Source organism: Poecilia reticulata, chromosome 21 (genome assembly GCF_904066995.2).
Source record: "Poecilia reticulata chromosome 21, P_reticulata-male-v2, whole genome shotgun sequence".
NCBI classification, from domain to species: Eukaryota; Metazoa; Chordata; class Actinopteri; order Cyprinodontiformes; family Poeciliidae; genus Poecilia; species Poecilia reticulata.
The window spans coordinates 24464876-24484420 of NC_088850.1; the positions used below are offsets into that span (position 1 = coordinate 24464876).

General features: G+C 39.3%; 1 long non-coding RNA gene across 1 annotated transcript; it reads left to right on the top strand.

The window, feature by feature from the left end:
- The first annotated feature begins 12205 nt into the window (after positions 1-12205).
- LOC145549741 (uncharacterized) lies at positions 12206-19217 on the top strand. The gene is made up of 2 exons (XR_014085582.1): positions 12206-12321; positions 14499-19217. It is a non-coding gene; the product is annotated as an uncharacterized LOC145549741 (long non-coding RNA).
- The last annotated feature ends 328 nt before the right edge of the window (positions 19218-19545 follow it).

Here is a 19545-nt window from a genome sequence, read left to right on the forward strand (position 1 = left end):
AACACATTGCATTGTATTCTAGAATAAGTGCGCACATGTTAGTCTACATTGTTGTGTTTTGCTTGATTTAACCTTTGTTTGTTTTTGAGTTTCCTTAGTGCTGGCTGCTCCAATCCTTTAGGGGTGGAGCAAGCCAGCTGAGACTGGAAATTGGTTCATACCACTACTCATCATGCAGAGGGAGGGATGGGATTTTTCTATGTTAGTTTCAGTTAGGTTTTTGTGTATTTTCCCCTTGGTGTATTGTATGTGGTCTGATCAGCCAGTATTTAAGGTTCCCTTTTTTGGCTGTTAGTGAGGTCTGTTTGTTTGAGTTATTATGAGTTGATGTATGTTACTTTTACCTCTTTTATGGGCCCATTTTTTGTCATTTTTTAAATTATTTACCCAAGTTTTGTTTGGGTTTAATAAAAATTTATTTTTGACTTAAAACCGGTGCCTGGCCGTTCCTTAACTGCTCGGTCCATCACATGCAACTACATAGCGTTTTTGAGAAGTCTGGATTGCTTTATGTGTATTTTTCACATTGCTTTTGACTGTTGCTCATGGGGGGAGACACTTCAGTAATCTAAAACTAATATAAAAAATGTAAGCAACCTGCTTCCATACTGGATGTGGACTGTTGGATGTTAAATTCATGAGCAATAAATATTGTGGTAATTATTAGTATTGAACAGAGGAAAGCAAGGCAGATGCAAGCCTTTAAAATTGTGACGCTTTTTATGGGTCAAATAGAATCAAAAAATTGTAACAGCAGCTGCGCGGGGGGGCCCAAGCAAATTTTTTGTGAGGGAGGGGGCCCGCAATTCCTGGTGATGCCCCTGCCTGTGAGCATGTTGTTTTTCAATACAATGCCTGCTCTTCTACCATTTAAATGATCCCCGTTTGCTATGTTGTCAATAGTTCTAGCTTCTGATTCACCTGTGAGTTAATTAAATCAATTTAATGATCTACAAAACATAGCTCAAGGAATTCAAATGAAGAATTTTCTTTACTAAAGCAAAGAACAGTTTTTCTGTTATATGCTAGTTTTATATTAAATGCACCTTGGCTTTGCAAATATTTGTATATTTTGGTACAATAAAAACAGCTGTACTGTTTCTGTAAAATAACCACAAATTTTCTGAAAAATTTCAAATAATTTTAAACTGACATGTTATTGCAATTATTTCCATAAAACTGTTGTGACTACAACAAAGTTACGCTATGACAGATTTTTATTGTGTAAAACCATTGTCCATACATTCGGAGAGATAATGATGCTTGTCAAGAGTTAAGGTCACCAGAGCAGATTCACACTCAGCTCTTTGGCCTTTTCATCAAAACTGTATTTGCTGCCAACAGGGCCGGCCCAAGCCTCCATGGAGCCCTAAGCAAAATTTGGTTTTGGGGCCCTCTAGTTCTGCTAACAATGTGGACTGGCTGCAATCAGCAGTTGGATCGTTAGATCATTCACACACCTGCTATAAACTTATTGCATTTCTGGCAGTGTTGTTTACATTATATATATGTATAATATGAGATACATTTATTGGCCAACTGATTTGTGAAACAGTTGATTTCTGGGTGCCGATTTCCTTAATTCTGGGGGGTCATGACCGGCCAATACTTGCATGTGAAGCCCATCTTATCCCCTGATCTTATCTTCGTCAGCAAAGGTTTATAAATTTGCTTCTGTCCTCGTTTGCTCTGCAGTGAGAGGTTTGACTGACAGACCGACCCACCAGGTCAGGTCTGCACGTTTACAGGCACGTTTATATTCACCCCACTGTTACCAACTCAGTGACTTTCTTGTTTTAATTAGCAACATTTCAGACAAAAAAAAAATTCAAATCAGCTAAAATCAAAATGGGTCAGGCTTTTTAAAACCTCTTTGGCACTAGGCCTCTTTTTGAGCAATATGGCTGAAAATAACATGCCCAAAATGAATTGAATGTATCTCAAGAACCACAGAGTTTATTTTAATTGTTTTGGTATCAAAACAAAGGCAAGACCCTAGAGAACAGGTTACAGCTCTAAAAACCACCCTGCCTGTTACTGAGGAAAGTGAATTAATATGATAAACAGCAGAAATTAAGAAAAAAATCAATTTCCGCCTAAAAAAAACCCTTCAATCTATGAATGTTCCTTGCAAAGCATGCAATGAAAGCCAAAAAAAGTAGTAAACAACAGTACACAATCTGACCTTTTACTGTGCCAAGTTTCATGAGAAAAAGTCAATCATATGAGTTTTAGAGAGGTACTACTAGATAAAAATCTAGGCGGACATTCCAAATTAGCCATTTTGGCACAATTTGTGCCATTTGAACTTTCTTAGTTTTTATTTCTGTAGGTTCTGTTTTAATCATTTATTCTTTCATATAATAAATTATTATTTATCATAAATAGGTAATTACATCTAATAATTGTTTTTGGGGGTTCTTTTGAAAAATCCACATTGCATTCATTTATAAAAAAGAAAAAAATAGACAAATTGTAATGGACTGAAAATGGAACAGATTAACTCACAATAACACTTCAAATAGAATTATATAACAATGAAAATGCAAATAGCAATGAAAACTAAGTTGTCAAAATGATATGATCACAAGAAAAACGAATATATCTCATAATTACATTACAATAACAATGCGCTGTGTGCGTAAAATCTTCCAAATCTCCATTCATTTTTTCAAAAGTATGCGGGACAGTTTCTCGGGAACGCGTTGGTCAATTTTGACGATTGACATGTCGTTCGAACCGTCAGAGCCAATAGAATCTGAGGGCGTCGACATTAATACGGAAACTAAAGTTATTCACCAATTACAGCGAGAAAAAGGCATGTGACATAAATTGACCAAGTTTGACCCGAAATTTTGTGTATGTACATAAAACACAGAAATGTCTCTGTGCCGAACCAAAAACCATGTGAGATGTACTCAGGGAAAATGGATTATCAGACCAAGTGGAAATATTTACTCTTAATATGGATTATAACCACGAAACGGCAAAGGTAGGACTGGATTTTTTATTTTAGCTTTGTGAAATGAGCTATTTCTGTTTTTCTTCTTTAGCTGCTGGTTCAGTGAGTTTTGCACGTAGCATGGTGACTCTGGTATTGTTGGAAACCGCAGAGCTTCGGCTTTACTCTGATAGTTTTTGTACATCGTGCCTCCTTGCTCTTTTATTGTTGCGTTTTTTACCGGGTGTGCCTCGTTGGTGTCTAATTGCGTTTCTTTTTATCAATCTGCTTAATGTTCAATCTGGGTGTGGTTGAGGTAGAAAATATGGATCCTATCATTTAGAAGAGCTTTTTCCCTTTACGTGGATATGCAATATGCCTATATTGATAAATGTATAGCATGTGCTTTTAATTGATCTTGTTGCGGCAAGCATCAAGGACCCAACTTTGGGTCCCCTAGCGACAGACAGGTAAAGATCGGTAACCAGTGATCGGCCAGAAAACTGTTGTCAGTGCACATATTCATGACATTCTATGATTAAATTAATTTCTCTTAAGCGTAACTCCAACTGCTAAAAGTTTAATTTTATACCAGGTGAGTCTTTCTCCCCTGAGAATGTGGACTGGTACTGGTACTGGACTGATTCTGAGCCTTCAAGTGATTTTAGCAGAAGTTTCACATAACTTAGAAGTTGATGTAAAAGTAATGTTTGTTTTAGCCACAAAATGATTATGGTTTGCTAAACAATGTCAAATAATGAGAAATTTTAATTACTGTTTTCAAATGTTATAAAACACGGTGTTTTGAAGCCAAAAATACCTCAGAAATATACAGAGCCAGCCATGAGAATCAACTCATTTAAAGTTTAAACTCAGTTTCACACAAACATAAACTAGAGATGTGCCGATCAGGTTTTTTCCTGCCAATACCGATACCAACCACATAATTTTTTTTAATCATAAACACTACCGGTTATGTGGAAAAAGGAACCATGAATTCACCTTAATTTAGACAAAAACTTTTCCAAGAAGAAAACTAAACAAAACAGGCAATGTGCAAATTGTACTGCTATCGGTAATACTATCTTTAACAGACTGATAACATATGAAGGCTCTGAATAGGCTAAATAATGCAAAGAGCCAAAATAAAACCTCTTAACATTGACTAAAAATTCAAGTATAAAACTTAACATTCAAAGGCAAAAACAGGTTCCATTACAATAAACAATCTTGAATTACTGAATGAAAACTTCCTGATAGCATGGCGGCTAGCTGATTACTGCTAGTTCTGATTGGCTGTTTCTGACTGAGCGGAGTAATTATGCAGAACAGGGAGGAGATCGATTATTATTTTAGAGATTATCTGTCTCATGTTAGGACAGCGAAAGTTTTAATATTTATGTAAAATGTATTTTTTTAGGTTAGATACTGCAGCTTTAAGCAGAGGTTTGGTGTGAGAGTCACTACCAGGTGGAGCAGAAGCGGCGCTCCGTCTGTCTGCGGAGCAGCGGTTCAACAGCGAGAGCAGAACCAGCATCTTACATCGCAGCTCGAAGACTTAAATTATTTTGCGGGTTATTTGCTTAGCTTTCTGACCGCCATGCTAATCCGGGTGAGTGTTTGTAGCTGTGCGCTGCTTTACCTGCTGTCTGACCCTCCATATATCTTTTTTACTGCAGTGAGCCTTGATGTAGCCAAACTCCGTCAAGTATGGCACTGTTTTTATGCCATATTAGATACGTTGTGTTGATGCATTTTGACCTGCTTCACCCCACTGCTTCAATTTTCCGCCGTAACAGGCAAACTTCCCCATTCACTCAGTGCAATATAGTTACACATCACTTAGGATTTGTTGCTGCGCGTTTGCGCAGTGTGAAGGAAAGAGGAGACCAGCTGCACAGGCAGGAAGAGAAATGAGATGCAGGTGATCGGTTTGTGTGATCGGCAACAAGAGACCGAGATCGGCGATCACCGATCATACACTTTTTCACGGAAATTGGTCGATTATGATCGGTGGCCGATCGATCAGTACGCCTCTATTATAAAAACAAATCAAACGGTGTGTTTTTGATATGACATAGAAATTATTACTAAAAAAAACAAAAAAAACAAAAAAACAATCAGCTCCACTGAGGGGGCCCCTTGATGGCTCTGGGGCCCTAAGCGGCTGCTTAGTTTGATTATGCCTTGGGCCGGCCCTGGCTGAAAACAATCACTAGGGTCATATTAATAGAGTAGTTCCGAAAATATTTTCTCTGTATGATTTAGATGTTTCACATACTGAGATGGAGTGATACAGAATGTGCTAAAGCGATAATACAGTCATATGAAAAGGTTTGGGCACCCCTATTAATCTTAATCATTTTTATTTCTAGATATTTGGGTGTTTGCAACAGCTGTTTCAGTTTGATATATCTAATAACTGATGGATACAGTAATTTTTCAGTACTGAAATGAGGTTTATTGTACTAACAGAAAATATGCAAAATGCTTCAAAACAAAATTTGACAGGTGCAAAAATTTGGGTACCCTTATCATTTTATTGATTTGAATACTCCTAACTACTTTTCACTGACTTACTGAAGCACAAAATTGGTTTGGTCACCTCAGTAAGCTTTGAACTTCATAGCCAGGTGTAGCCAATCATGAGAAAAGGTATTTAAGGTGGCCAAATCCAAGTTGTTCTCCTATTTGAATCTCCTCTGAAGAGTGGCATCATGGGCTCCTCAAAACAGCTCTCAAATTATATGAAAACAAAGATTGTTCAACATAGTTGTTTAGGGGAAGGATACAAAAAGTTGTCTCAGAGATATAACCTGTCAGTTTCCACTGTGAGGAACATAGTAAGGAAATGGAAGACCACAGGGACAGTTCTTGTTAAACCCAGAAGTGGAAGGCAAAGACAAATATCAGACAGGCAGAGAAGAAGAATGATGAGAACTGTCGAGGACCACAGTCAACCCACAGACCACCTACAAAGACCTGCAGCATCCTCTTGCTGCAGATGATGTCTCTGTCCATCGTTCAACAATTCAGCGCACTTTACACAAGGAGAAGCTGTTTGGGAGAGTGATGCGAAAGAAGCGGTTTCTGCAAGCACGCCACAAACAGCCGCTTGAGGTATGCAAAAGCACATTTGGACAAGCCAGCTTCATTTTGGAATAAGGTCCTGTGGACTGATGAAACAAAGATTGAGTTGTTTGGTCATAAAAAAGCCGTTATGCATGGCAAAAAAAAACACAGCATTCCAAGAAAAACACTTGCTACCCACTGTAAAATTTGGTGGAGGTTCCATCATGCTTTGGGGTTGTGTGGCCAGTGCCGGCACTGGGAATCTTGTTAAAGTTGAAGGTTGCATGGATTCCACTTAATATCAACAGATTCTTGAGAATAATGTTCAAGAATCGGTTACAAAGTTGAAGTTATGCCGGGGATGGATATTTCAGCAAGACAATGATCCAAAACACTGCTCCAAATTTACTCTGCAATTCATGCAGAAGAGCAATTACAATGTTCTGGAATGGCCATCCCAGACCTGAATATCATTGAACATCTGTGGGATGATTTGAAGTGGGCTGTCCATGCTCGGCGACCATCAAACTTAACTGAACTGGAATTGTTTTGTAAAGAGGAATGGTCAAAAATACATTCGTCCAGGATCCAAGAACTCATTAAAAGCTACAGGAAGCGACTAGAGGCTGTTATTTTTGCAAAAGGAGGATCTACTAAATATTGTCACTTTTCTGTTGAGGTGCCCATACTTTTGCACTTGTCAAATTATGTGTTAATGCATGCTGCACTTTTTTTTAGTCCAATAAACCTAATTTCAATACTGAAATATTACTGTGTCCATAAGTTATTGGTTGTATCAAACTGAAATAGCTGTTGCAAACACCCAAATATTTAGAAATAAAAATGATTAAGATTAATAGGGGTGCCCAAACGTTTTCATATGACTGTATTCCTGTTCTGGATGCATTGTTTTGTTCTATTTTATTTTCATTTGTCTTGATTTTGATCCAAGCACTGAAAGCCCTCCTCCTGCGGGAAAACTCCTGTTTGTTTCTACGGCCAAAGAGAGACAAAACAGCAACGTGAGGAATTAGCCGATGGGCACCAGATAGGGTCTGGATGTACAGCCTGTACATTAGGGAGGAGGTCGATCTGGGCAGCGTTACAGCGTTAGATAACCTGCTTAGAAAAGGGAAAGCTGATGGCTTATTTCCACTTTGCTCCGCTCAATCAGAAGGATTCTGAACTGAATGAACTATACTCTCTCGTCTGTATCAGTACAGTTTAAATCAAACACATGAAGAACCTTTTTCCTGTCTGACATCAGTTCTAAACAAGAACTGAAACGTGTTAAAAATTTGATAGTTTTACAAAAATTGATGTTACTCCAGCCAGGGGCGGATCTAGAAAAATATTTATGGGGTGGCAAGAGGGTGGCAGGGACTTTTTCAGGGGTGGCATATATATATATATATATATATATATATATATATATATATAGTTTTTAATATTTCCTATTAAAAACAATATGAAATATTGTTTTTAACTTGCATTGTTTCAAAATGAGCTTCATGTAGCACCGAGGCTTAAATACAATTTCTTAATGTAGTATAGTTAATTATTTTCACGTCTTTCATACTCCTGCTAATTGATATGCATTACTGATATGCATATCAATTGACATGCATTGTGTCCAGAAAACCATTTTATCCCAATACAGGCCAAGGAGAAATCTGTAACAAAAATATTAGTAGCACCATCATTTGTTATTGGATATATCTATTAAATACAACTTAAAATCAAGATTAGAAAACTGATGTTTGATAAATTCTCCATGATACAAATCTATAAACAGTTTAGTTTCTGTTAGGGCGAATATCTACTTATATTGGTCCATCGTTTTATTTTAAATATGCTGTAGGAGTCGTAGTTTGACAACTGTTATAAATATCACCATGTTTTTAGAACGCAGGGGATTAGCTCAGTTTTTGTCGCTTGTTTTAGAAATTGCAGCGGCTGCAGTGCGCCACAATAAAGGTACAATAAAGCTGATGAAGAACCAAACAGAACCACTTTTGACTGTTTGAAAAGCCAAACATCCAATAAAAGTTCCACCAAGCCACTACTAAGGCACAGGGTCATGATTCTAGACACAGGCAAAACAAGGTTCAATGTCCAAACTTATTGATTGTTCTTGGTGATTTATTTTCCTTTTTCACCAAACAATTACAGACATCAAACTTACATTTGTTCTCATGCTACCACTCTTAAAAACCATCGGCCCCAAACCCAAATGCCTGTTGGTCCTTCTCCAGGCCCCTGCAATTATCTATGTGGACTGACCCACATTACTTCCTGTCTAAATTTAAAAAATAAATAAGAAAATAATAAAACAAAAAATCAACAATTATCAACCTACAAATAAACTCTGTAAATAATACAAAAAATAGAAATTTAAGAATAAAGTAACAAAATTCAAATGGATAATGAAATAAAAAAAAAATAGCTTCAACAACTTTTATTCTGCCTTTTCTCACTGTGTGTCGCCATGGCAACCGACAGACAACAGCTCAACGAGCCCTTAGAGATAGGGTGAGAAGCTCGGTCATCCGGGAGGGACTCAGAGTAGAGCCGCTGCTCCTCCACGTCGAGAGGAGCCAGTTGAGGTGGCTCGGGCATCTGGTCAGGATGCCTCCTGGACGCCTCCCTGGTGAGGTGTTCCGGGCACGTACCACCGGGAGGAGGCCTCGGGGAAGACCCAGGACACGCTGGAGGGATTACGTCTCTCGGCTGGCCTGGGAATGCCTTGGGATTCCCCCGGAGGAGCTGGAAGAAGTGGCTGGGGAGAGGGAAGTCTGGGCCTCCCTTCTGAAGCTGCTGCCCCCGCGACCCGACCCCTGATAAGCGGAAGAAAATGGATGGATGGATGAAATCAACACCAAAAAACAAACATTTCCCACACAAAAAAGTAGCAAAAACACTAAAACAGAACATCCAGTCTGTTACATTATGCTGTCAGGCTTAATGTCTATATTTGGATTATTAATAAGTTTTCGCCTGAGCACAGCGGCGGTTGATTAGCTGATTTAATAAACAGCTGCTCTACTGATGACGTGGTGGGCGGGTTGACCTGTTTTAGTGCCAACGGAACCAAAACACACCGAACTGCGCAGCACATGTTAAGGTTATCAAAGTCAGTAGCAGGCTAACAGTTAGGCTAGTATAACTGACCCACTGCTCACTTGTTCAATCTTTTCTTTAATTAAAAGTTTTCCTCACCTGTGAAATCTGAAGCCCTTATTACCATTATCTATGGTTGAATTAACTGATTATTTGCGTGATTGTAGTATTTTCCTGACCACCAATATTCCTGGCTCAATGGACAGCAATGGCGCATGTGTGACTTACGATAAATCACATAATGTCCAGTCCATGTGTGACTTACGATAAATCACATAATGTCCAGTCCATGTGTGACTTACGATAAATCACATAATGTCCAGTCCAGTAACATATACTGTACATCTATCAATGCTGCTGCCTCGCGCTCTGTCCTCCTCTCGCACTTCCCGCTACTTAGCAGTGGGTGTCAGGTTACATTGTGTTGCATTCAATGTTGACGGGGAAAAAAGAGTTTCATGCGCTTCATGTCCGATTTGCCATAACTATTTTTTGAATTCATTATCGCTAGCTGGGGTGGCAACAGGGGTGGCGAGGCTCTCGTTTGGGGTGGCAACTGCCACCCCTGCCACCCCGCACAGTGTTTCTCAACCTTTTTTGGGCCAGCGCCCCCCTAGCCCTTATCCAGGTCCCTCACCGCCCCCGCCAAAGAATTTGTAGGCTATTTTGCACTATTATTTTATTATTAATATTACTATCACTATTGTAGATGTTTTGATTTGTATGCTTATTTCTGTATTTATCATCAAAAATAATTTCCCATAGAACAAAAGAGCCATGAGAATAGAAATTATTTTCACAGGTGTCTATGAAAAATGGAATGAACATTCAATTTAAAATTGGTAGGCCTAACAGCAGCCAATCAGAGTGGAAAAAAATATTCTTATTCTTTGCCATTTTCTAGTTGTTAAATATTCCACAAAATGACCTGATAAAAGATGTACAACAATGCCACTATTTGAAAAAACGACTGAGCTCTGCAACATTAAAACATGGATAGAATTGTAACTACATTAAACATAGCTCTGCTTCTCTTCAGTGTTTGTCAGTTTCTGGTGGTGCAGCTCTGTGGTGCCTTCAGGAGAATGGGAAATCAGAGTATCATCCATAAAATTTTACACACATGGCATTTATTGTGCAAACCAGAGCTTTCAGTGGAAAAACAAAAGTTCCAGATCCTTTTAATGCCATACAAATATGAGACAGAAACATGGATTATATCATTATATAGACCTGTCTATTGATTTATAGATTAATAGTTTTACTGGACAGAAATGACAAAGAACAAATCTGGTTCTTAATCAAATCCTAATGAGTCAAATTGAAAGTGTCATGGAGTCATCAGCCTCATGACATTAACACTGACATGAAAAATAATATTGAAGAAATAAATATATCAAATCGAATTAAAAACATAAATTAGTGATAAGTTAGTTACTGTTATGGTCTGTAATATGTATTTATTCTCAGTATTAGATATGGTCTCAACAAACCAATTAACAATATTATTTTACCTTTTATCTGGAAATAGTGCCTGTTTATTATTGCCATACAGTCCTCTGTATTAAGTATTGATCAAAATGTCTTGCCATACCAGTTTATTCCTCTGTATTTACTTTAGATTCTTAGTTTATTCTTGCATTTTGTTCTTTATTCATTTCTATTTAGTTTCCTTTGATTAGTATTGTCCTCTCTTGGTTTATTGCTATGTCCACTTTAGTTTCTTTCCTGTTGCTAGATTTATTTTATCGTTTATTGACGCTATTCACCACCAGTAATATTCACTCATCACCTGCTGCACCTCCTAAAAAGTGTTTCACATCATGTGTTGATTTTTCTCTGTTCAGCGTCGGATTCTCTATTTTTATGACATTATTCACATTTAGTTCGTCGCTCCGTTTTATGTCCCGCTTCTCCTGCTTCAGAGTTTACGATAAATCACATAATGTCCAGTCCAGTAACATATACATCTATCAATGCTGCTGCCTCGCGCTCTGTCCTCCTCTCGGACTTCCCGCTACTTAGCAGTGGGTGTCAGGTTACATTGTGTTGCATTCAATGTTGATGGGAAAAAAAGAGTTTCATGCGCTTCATGTCCGATTTGCCATAACTATTTTTTGAATTCATTATCGCTAGCTGGGGTGGCAACAGGGGTGGCAAGGCTCTCGTTTGGGGTGGCAACTGCCACCCCTGCCACCCCGCACAATGTTTCTCAATGTGCAAAAGATATAATTTTTTTATGTAGTTATATTTTTTGACAAACAGCAATTGTATAGGGAAATTACAAAATTGTGAATCTCTGTCGGAGCAACTGTTTGAAAGGTTGCTAATGTCAAGGATGTCTCCAAACCAAGACCTTTTCTAAGGAAATCAGACCACAATCTTGTTAATCTCTGCTCTGAATATCAACCGCTTGTTAAGAGATAACCGGTTAGTAATGTTACGGTTAGAAAATGGTCAAAGGAAGCAGAAAAATCCCTACAGGAATGCAACTGATTGGACTTCTCTTTGCCAGTCACATGGAGATGTGATAGGGATTTTTTGGTATTATCATTTTGTTGTTACTATTAGTTCATATTCAGTCTAATGTTAGTCAGGTTAAAGTGTTCTCGTCTTTAAACTGTATGTGTGAACTGACCTAGAAGTCACAGCTGCCTGTTATCTTCATGTGAAACAGTTTGACCGAGATTTGAACCGGGCTCAGATCATGGGACAGATGTTAAATTGTTTTACGACCTTTGCTGTGTTTAGGTAAAATGTTTTACGACCTCAGCTGTTTCCTCCGCTGTCTTATCTTGCCTATCCTCCCTCTTTGAAGTTTGATAATAAAAGACAAGCTGTATCCAAAGATTGGCAGAACGCTCTGTGAACAGCTCGGAGGAGCTGACAGAGTTTTTCTCCTTCTGCAGAAGTCGGCTAAAAACTCATATACGTTGTCTGTGGTTCTCTTTTTCCATGTAGGTTTCAGAAAATACCTATCAGTTGGTGCCGTGACCCGGATCTCAACATACCCGTTTCGCTGACAGACAAAGGACGACGCGCTGAAACCGTGCACGGCCAGAGTCAACAGAACCTGGAAACAAAGTCCCGGGAAGTGAATTCTTCGCCAGGCCAGCGTCCTAGGTCCAACTTTGTCTGCCAACGACGGATTGACGAGATCCGAACAGACAAAACGAACCAACAGAAACGTGAGTGAAAAGCGCTATTCGGGTTTGAATCCCAAAATCGGGTTTGAGTCCCAAGGAAGGAGAGGTATATTTAGAGCCCCTCTCCGGATGAGGAAATCTCTTTGACCCTATAAAGCCTGGCCAATCAATAATAGTTTTAAAGCAAGAAGAATAAATAAATAAATAAAATTTGCCAGGTCATTTGTTTTACATAACATATAGGGTTAAAGGGATCCTCGCGTAGGCAGGGAAAGGAAAGAGAGGTATTTTAGAGCCCCTCTCTGGATGAGGAAATCTCTTTGACCCTATGAAACCTGAAAAAAAAAAAAAAAAAAAAGTCAGAAAATTCTAATCTTTTTAGAACTAGGATGATCTTCATGAAGTACAAAACCTAGGGTTAAAGGGATCCTCGCGTAGGCAGGGAAAAGGAAGGAGGGGTAATTTAGAGTCCCCCTCTGGATGAGGTGGCCCTTAAAGGGATCCTCGCGTAGGCAGGGAATATTCTTTTGTGTGTGTACAAGTGTGAATGGTGCTCAACATTGAGAGTAAAACTTTCTGTCCTCGGAATTAGAATCCTAGGTGAAGAACCGGACCAGAACTAGTCTGGCCTAGAAGACTGTTCTTCAGGGGACACTAAGCGCTCACTTAGAGCACTCTCTTTGAAGAAAAAGCACAAAATATCAAGCCTTTGTAAGCTAATTGCAGTACTGAAATAATGGGAAATAAATGTTGTAATTCCTCACTTGCTGAGGATCTAAGAAGGGATGAAAATTACACTGTCCAGACTTCTTGGTGGCATGACATACATGTCAAAATGGAAAAAAGAGCAGCACTTAAAAACTAATTTGTAAAACCAGAAGATAATGAACTCAATGCAGGCAGAGAAAAGGCCATAACATTGCAGGGAGCGCAGGCTCCTGCAGCTACCCCTCCCCCAGTCGCTGCTGCCGTTCCATCTGCCCCAGTCCCAGCAGACAATAAATCAAGTATTTCTGCTATTATTGTTTTTCATATAGATGATATTGAAGAATTAGAAACTTCTGCCTTGTTCCAAAGCCCCCGTAGGGGACAAGGCAGAGGCAGTCAGAGGGGAGGGAGACCCCTTAATGGGATAATGGGACCCCAAATAATCCTCCAAAAGATCCAGAAGGTTGCTGGAACTGTGGTGATTTTGATCACTGGGCGAAAGAATGTAAAAAGAATAGATGGAATAACAGAAGGGGTGGTGGAGGAAGAAGACAGCACAGGCTAAACTCCTCAGCTTGATCAGACTCTACCACACCCCAAAAACACAAACCACCAGACCAAATTGATGAAATGCTAGAGACATGTGCATGCAGTTTGGGACACGTTAAGTAAAACCATAAAAGAAATTGAATTCCTGCAAGAAATCAGTGTATGCAAAATAATTTTTAATGTTACTACAAAATTTGGTTTAAACCTCACAAGTGAGAAATAATTTGTTTTAAGAAATACTGGTGTTTGTTTTGTTTTTCTTTTTTGAGCATTCCTACACCTTTGAAGAAAAACCAGTAAAGAGAGGTCTCACTGAAATAAAGCATGGGAACAACTTCTTTGTATGCTAAAAGTGAGGCATGACTTTCCTGAAGGAGGAGAAGCTGAAAAATAAAACTAAATAATAAAATTGTCCTCAGAGAACAATGTTTAATGTATTGTGTCGGAATAATATTATAACACCAACTTGGTGAAATGATTCTTAGCTGTCTATCTGGAGGGGTCAGCGGTCAGAGTAAGGTACCGACCTGGACATTGTCCAGCCTCGTAACTCTTAGGCCTTGAGAGGAGGGCTGCCCGCTGACTTCACAGTCTGCAGCACTGAGATCAACAAATTTAGAGAAATCCATTGTTCTCTGGTGAGACGTGTCTTAGATGAAGTTAACTTAAACGTACATTCTACATTTTACAAGTTAATGGTGAACATGATGAAAGAGACTACAGCTTTTAACATGTTTCATGTTTATATGTGTTTGAATAAGGAAATGGTTTATGACTTCTTAAAAAGTTGGATAATAAGTGGCTAAAAACTATACGATGAAAAGAAAAGAAAGTTATATGGAAAATGTTTGTGTATAAAAAAAAGAAACAGAAAAGCAAGCAAACACTAATTGACTCTTATTTGCTTCTTTCCTTTTCCTCTGTCTGAGCCTCGCTGCGCTGCGTCTGACCTCTGACCTCAGCTCAGATCTGTCCTGCCAATCAGATGACTCCCTCCTTTATCACCAGCCAGTTGATAAAGAAGCGAAAAAGGACAGGACGATTTTTACCAACTGGACCCTGAAGGCAATGAAGTGTCCACTGGTCCTAATTCCTTGACATCTGGGAACTGCCATGCAGCAAAACTACTGTATGGAGTCCTGCTAGACGTTTGGAAAAAGACAGCAAACTGAACTGTTTGCCGCTTGTTTCATTGGTGGACAAAGGGATGGTCTGGACAACTTATAAATAATCCAACACCGGCAAGTTGGACTGACAGGGAGCAGGAGAAGAGACAGAGGGGGGACCAGCTGCAGCGACGCCAGCAGCAGGAGCCGGAAGCGAGAAGTGAGACAGGAGAAATGCGAGATAAGTTATACACACACACTGCTGTGACACACACTGCTACTGTAATGAGGACTTGCTTGCTTACTTACTAGCAGGAAGGAATTATCTAGCTAGAAAAGGACATATTGAAGGCTTTTAGGTACAATGTTAAATAAAATCGTCCACTTCGTATCCGTTAACTCAGTCCTTAATAGAAGGACCAGTGATCTCTCAGGGTCCACAAGCCATAGGTTGGGAAGCTGTGAAGGAAAAAACTGTAATGGTTAAAAGTTAAGAAAGAAAAAAAAAACTGAGTGTGATATGGCTAAATTACACCAACTAAAATTATTAGATTCAAAACTAATAATGATTTGCAAATGTTTTATTTTCTTTGAAATAAATATACAAGTTTGGAACTAAATTAAACATATCTAAGTGTTGAACTTAATTGATATTGCAGTGTTGAAATACTATGAAGTATTTCTTTGCATTTAACTGAAACACTTAACTTAGAGTTTAATTCTATAAAGAATCTACAGATTGATTGGGATTGTGTTTGTGTATTTTATATTGGGATGAATGACAATTATTTTGAGACGAGAGAAATTTTTCTGCTAAATTGAGTAACGGATAAAATTATTGACCATTTAATTTTTTATAAAAAACTTACATTGTAAACTTGTCTGACATGCGAGGTTAAGGGAAAGTCTGAGACTTTAAGCAACCTTGTAAACGGCTACTAAAAACTGATGATTGTGATTAAAAGCAACATTTTCTAGACTTCAGTCTAGAACATTTTAATCCAGATTTGATTGATAGTCAATAAATTCAAAAAGAAATGGAAAATTAGAGGATTTGAGGTTTTGGTTTAATTTCAGGATGGTCATTTTTATTTAGAAAGAGTTATGCTTTGATGAATTTGATAACATCTACAGGGAAACCAGTCACCCATGCATCCTTGCTTAAGAATCTTTTGCAGGCCATGTATTTACCAGCTGAACTAGCAGTTTGTAAGTGTGCAGTGCACACCACGGGACAGGATGAGGTTTCAAATGGCAATAGATTAGCTGATAAAGTAGCAAAGGAAGCTGCAGCTGGGAAGCATGGGGGAGACAATTTCTCAATACAGATAGAAGATCCTCAAGTAATAGACAAAACTGTGTTAAAAGACATGCAAGATAATGCTCCAAACGCAGAAAAACAAATGTGGATAACTAAAGGGGCGACACTGAATGATGATAACATTTTTTCAGTAAGTAGAAGCCGGTCCTTCCAAAGTCTCTATTTAGAGCGGCAGCAATTTTGACACATGGACATTGTCATGTGTCAACAGGGGGGATGGTCTCTATGCTACAACAGCATTTTACCACATATGGATTAAATTCTTACTTAAAAAATTTTTTGTACTGCATGTCCAGTTTGTGTCAGAAACGATCCTCAAGGAAACATTAGACCAAGAAGAGGAAGTTTCCCAAAACTCTCATCCATTTCAAACAATGCATATGGACTTTATTGAACTCACACAAAGTGGACCACATAAATATTGTTTGGTGATCACATTTTGTAAACCAAGTAGTACAAAACATGGCTACTCACTTAGGAATGACATTAAAGAATCACTGTGCCTACCACCCCCAGAGTGCAGGATTGGTGGAAAGAACCAATGGTACTGTGAAAAGCAGATTGAGGAAATACATGGAAACTACTGGCAAGCCAAGGTCAGACTGTTTAGATTTGGCAAAACTATATATGAGAATTACACCCACACAGGAAGGGTTAACACCATTTGAAATAGTTTATGGAAGAACATATATATTACCTATATTTCCTTCAGATTTACAGAAAGCAGATAAGGAGCAAACTTTGACAGATTATATGATCAGGATCCTGAAACAAAAAGAGGTGTTAAATGCAAATTTACTGCCGTCTGACTGTTCTCCTCTACAGGAAATAAATAAAACCACCCCCATCCAGCCAGGAGACTGGGTCTACATTAAAGGTCATCAAAAGAAAGAATTGGGCCAGCCCACGGTGGGAAGGTGTTGATGACCACACCAACAGTCGTAAAGATTGCTGAAAGACCCAGCTGGATACATCTCAGTCACTGCAAGCTGCAGGGAGTGTTGAACCCCTAAGTAGGCGGAGGGAGGAAGACCGGACTTCAAAGGGGGGCTATTTTTTAGGGTAGCTCGTCTCAAACCCGGTGAAGAAACGCTTAAGATTCCCCCGTCTTTAGTTTGGGGGTTCTGACATCTCTGTGCGCCGAGCAGCAATGGGGACTCCATATGCCAGATGGATCTTCTACTGCGCTGTGACTGCAGCATCAACCTGTGGTGGAAACTAATGAATAGAACCGCGTACAAGGGACATGCTGTGAACTGCTATGTGTGTGCGCAGCTGCCAATCGCCACACACAACTCAGGTCTGCGTGTAGGACACATCATGGATGACAAATAGATGTGTCTCTATGGCCTGAGCACACAACCACGACTCAGCGTCCCCATGCCAAAGGGATGCAAACGGTGGAAAAATGACTATTCTGTTCTACTTCAGATAGGAGATGCCGTGAAGGAACTTTTTGGATCTATGACCTGTTCCTTTAATGCTGACGTATTTCCATTTCCACTAACCGCATGGAAAATACCAGAGACCATTTCTTTAGCAGGAGCTAAACCCGGGTCTCTGAGGAGCTGCATGTTCAACAACGGACATGTTTCTCTTGGGATGTTACCTTGAAACTTGTGTAACAAAGTTTACACCCACTGTGAACCGACACAGGATTTCATCGACTGCACAGCCTGCAGGGGTCAAAGGATGACTCCACACTGCAAAGTCTGGAAGGACAACCTAGACTGTGACAACATGTTTCAGGAGAGGTGTTTCAACATCACAGATCGGACAACAGGAGACAACGCTGTGCAGTACCATAGTGCCAGCAGACTATGGTTCACGGGTGATGGCAGACTGGTACTTCCTGTACCCGATTGTATTCATCAGGAAAGGACGACACATTCTGGCTGCCCGCTCCAAGCGTGATGCCTGAGGTCAAACGCTGGGGAGGCCTCACAACAGACACTGGAGTTCCATGGGAAATCAGGATTTGGACCGGAGGTGAAAAGTTCATGCAGAGCATGTTCCCAGGAGTTGGATTAGGAGAGGTTCAGGACCACGTTGAAATCAACAGATATGGATTACTGCAACTCATCAACAGCACACACCGGCTGGCAAACGGCTCCATGGGAGGGCTGACTGAATCAAGAAACATGGTTTTGCAAACTCGTGTTGTGCTGGACCTGCTCACAGCCTCTCAGGGAGGTGTTTGTAAAATCATTGGCCCAGCGTGCTGTACATTTGTTCCGGAAGAAACAGGAACTGGTGGAACTATTTCTGATGCTCTACATGGCCTGGAGGAACTTAAACATTGTGTAGACGGTGCTACGCAAGGATCACATTTTTTTTTTGATTTGTTTTTATGGTTCACGTCTGGTCCGTGGTGGACTTTACTGTTAAAGCTCGTGACACCTATTCTGATTGTTTTTGTTCTATTCTGTCTTTTTACGGGTTACATTATTCCTTGTCTACGGAGTATGATGTTTAGAACAGTTAACACAACTGTTGTCAGCTATCAGCTAGCACGGGCGTCCTATGAGACAAATAGAGAGGATTTGTTTTGAGATTCTGATGATTTTCTGTGCGATGATGATGTTCTGTAATCAATAAACAGATTAATTCATTTGCTGAATGGTTCGTACACCAAAAATGTGACAAGTGGTGTTAGTGATGAGGAAACTGCATTTGATTTGCTGTTTCTTTCTTTTGTTTTTGTTCATTTCATTTATTCATTGTGTAATTTTTATGTTTAGACTAGGAAAAAATATATATCTTGTATTTATTGGTTCTATTTTGTTTCTTTTCTTTTCTATGCTTGGCTTTTGACTGCGGTTTGTACACATGGTAAAATGATGAAAAGGGGGGAATGATAGGGATTTTTTGGTATTATCATTTTGTTGTTACTATTAGTTCATATTCAGTCTAATGTTAGTCAGGTTAAAGTGTTCTCGTCTTTAAACTGTATGTGTGAACTGACCTAGAAGTCACAGCTGCCTGTTATCTTCATGTGAAACAGTTTGACCGAGATTTGAACCGGGCTCAGATCATGGGACAGATGTTAAATTGTTTTACGACCTTTGCTGTGTTTAGGTAAAATGTTTTACGACCTCAGCTGTTTCCTCCGCTGTCTTATCTTGCCTATCCTCCCTCTTTGAAGTTTGATAATAAAAGACAAGCTGTATCCAAAGATTGGCAGAACGCTCTGTGAACAGCTCGGAGGAGCTGACAGAGTTTTTCTCCTTCTGCAGAAGTCGGCTAAAAACTCATATACGTTGTCTGTGGTTCTCTTTTTCCATGTAGGTTTCAGAAAATACCTATCAAGATGGCATCCATGACTGAGTGTTGACCGACTATATAAACGTCTGGGTGGACAACACCATCCCCACCAGCACAGTGAGATGCTTCCCTAATAATAAACCATGTCTTACCGGTGAGCTAAAGGAATTGTTAAGAATAAAGGACCTTCAGGGAACAAGACAGAGACCTTGATCATCCTCTTCATGAGACTGTCTTGGTAAAACAGTGTCTTCAGTCAGTGTAGATATTGATGCCAACAGTCATCACTATCTACAATAACTCGTTGAACAACTTGAA